Genomic DNA, 2,714 nt, shown 5'->3' on the forward strand with positions numbered 1-2,714 from the left:
TCCCCCCTTTCTTAGGCACTACCTGAACGGGACTCACCCACTTAGAATCAGACACAGCATACACTATACCCGCATCAAGCAATTTCATAACTTCAGCTTTTACAACATCTTGCATGACAGGGTTCAAACGACGCTGGGGTTGAATGCATGGTTTATGATCTTCATCTAGATGTATCCTATGCATACAAAAGTCAGGGCTAATACCCTTTAAATCATCAATACTGTACCCAATGGCCTTTTTGTGCCTTTTCAACACAATAAGAAGTTGGGATAACTGGCCTGCATCAAGTGCAGTACTGACGATCACAGGGCAAAGTTGTTCATTATCTAAAAACGCATACTTAAGGTTAGCAGGAAGAGGTTTAAGTTCGGGTTTCTTTACCTCTTTAACAGAACAAACCGGCCGAACTAACCTCTTCAATTTGATGCCCTCCGGCTCAGATTCTCCACCATTAAGAGCCAACTCCAGAGCATCCACATCAGCACTCCAAGAACTGCTATCACCTGCAGAAGACTCACAACAAAGCACTGCCTCCAAAGGGTCTCTTTCGAGAACTTGGGAGACGTTATCACGAGTAATAAAATCGACTACATCTATGCGATAGCATTGTTCCTCCTCTAGCATGGGACTTTTTAAGGCACTATTCAGATTAAAAGTCACCTTATCATCCCCAACAGACAATGTCAATTTCCCACTTTTAACATCAATTACCGCCCCCGCCGTATGAAGGAAGGGTCTACCTAAGATTATGGGAATTTGAGAATCCTCCTGCATGTCTAATACTACAAAGTCCACAGGTATATAGAATTTACCTACTCTAACAGGGACGTCCTCTAAAACACCTAAGGGGTATTTGACAGAACGGTCGGCCATTTGTAGAGTGATATTGGTAACCTTAAGCTCACCCATATTCAGTTTAGTACAGACAGACAAAGGCATGACAGACACACTAGCACCTAGATCACATAAAGCTTTATCAATAAATACGGTGCCAATGTTACATGGGATGGAAAAACTCCCGGGGTCCTTAAGTTTAGGTGGAGACTTGTTTTGCAAATAAGCACTACATTCCTCAGTGAAAGCTACAGTCTCTACCTCACAAAAGGCACGTTTTCTGGTCAAAATATCCTTCATGAATTTAGCATAAGCAGGAACTTGTAAAATTAACTCAGTAAAAGGAACCGTTACCTGCAAATTTTTGACCACTTCCAAGAATCTGCCAAACTGCTTGTCTAGCTTATTCTTGAGTTGTCGGTTTGGGAAGGGGAGTGCAATAGGTGGTACTTGTATATCCGCTCCCTTCTTAACCGCAGTTGTAGCCTCATTTTCATTGACTATCTTTTCAGCTGGTTCCTTTTCACCCATAACTATCTTCGGGATTTCCTCACTGACCAGATCACTAGCAGACACCCCGGAATCAACCTCAACCGGCATAGAAGGACCATCATAATCCCTACCACTCCTCAATGTAATTGCATTAGCAGACTCCCTATTTTCGGGCTGTGAAGGAAGTTGGCCTGGTGGCCTCCCTGCAATAGTAGTAGCCATCTGTGCCAGCTGTGTATCAATGATCTTGTTATGAGCAGTAAGAGCATCGATTTTTGCATCCTTTTCACTTAGAGATTTTTGCATTTGTAGCATCATGTTTCTCATCTCTACTAGCATAGGGTCAGGCTGTGTGGCTTGAGGTTGTGGTTGTGGGGGTGATGTGTGTTGTCTAGAGAACCCAGGTGGCCCACTAGACTGTTGGTTGTAGTTGTTTCGGGGTTGGTAAGATTGTTGGTGTGGGGGTTGATATGGTTGTGGTGGTGGATGTTGAACTTGGTGAGGGTTTTGGATGTTGTTGCTCCTGTAGGAAAGCAGAGGGTTATTTTTGTAGCCCTCATTGTAAGAGTTGGAGAATGGGTTGTTTTGTTTGTAGGATTGAAAAGCATTACATTGTTCAATAGAGCTTCTACATTCCTGTGCATAATGACCAGACATTCCACAACTTTCACAAATAGTAGTAGGTTGGGCACTCATAGCAGCTACACTAACAGGTTGGGCAGATTGAGCATTGGCCGCTTGCATATTATCGAATTTATAATGTAAAGCAGTCAATTGGGCAGTTAATTGTTCAATAGAATTTAAATCATGCTTACCACCCCTCTTAGATAGACCTCTAGGATTTCCATACTGGGCATTGTGAATGGCTATCTCCTCAATCACCTCCATAGCTCTAGGCACCTCAAGTTGCATGAACCTCCCACTGGCAGCTGAATCCAACAAACATCTAGACTCATTGCCCAGACCATTATAAAACTGCTGAATCAAGAACCAATCTTCCAAACCATGGTGCGGGCATTCTCTTTGCAAATCCTTGAATCTCTCCCAAACCTCGAACAAACTCTCATCCGCTTGTTGTGAGATACCTAATATCTGTCCCCTCAGACGAGCCGTTTTCTCGGGTGGAAAATATTTAACATAAAAAGCAAGAGCCAAGGATTCCCAATTATTGATTTTCAAAGCCGCCCGATTCAACCCATTAATCCACAGTTTAGCTTTCCCACTCAAAGAGAACGGGAAAAGTATCTCCATAGTCTGCTCCGGAGTCAATCCCTTTTGCTTGATGGTGGAGCAATATTGGATAAAGGACTGAATGTGAAGATTCGGATCTTCACCTGGTTCCCCACCGTACTGGCGTCTCTCGATCATGTTAATCAATGCGGGCTCA

The 2,714-nt window shown here is 43.3% G+C and overlaps 1 non-coding gene across 1 annotated transcript; it reads left to right on the top strand.

Moving 5' to 3' along the window:
• The first annotated feature begins 2,327 nt into the window (after positions 1-2,327).
• LOC130464495 (small nucleolar RNA R71) lies at positions 2,328-2,434 on the top strand. Its single transcript, XR_008924904.1, has one exon. It is a non-coding gene; the product is annotated as a small nucleolar RNA R71 (small nucleolar RNA).
• The last annotated feature ends 280 nt before the right edge of the window (positions 2,435-2,714 follow it).

This window comes from Spinacia oleracea, chromosome 6, assembly GCF_020520425.1.
Source record: "Spinacia oleracea cultivar Varoflay chromosome 6, BTI_SOV_V1, whole genome shotgun sequence".
NCBI classification, from domain to species: domain Eukaryota; kingdom Viridiplantae; phylum Streptophyta; class Magnoliopsida; order Caryophyllales; family Amaranthaceae; genus Spinacia; species Spinacia oleracea.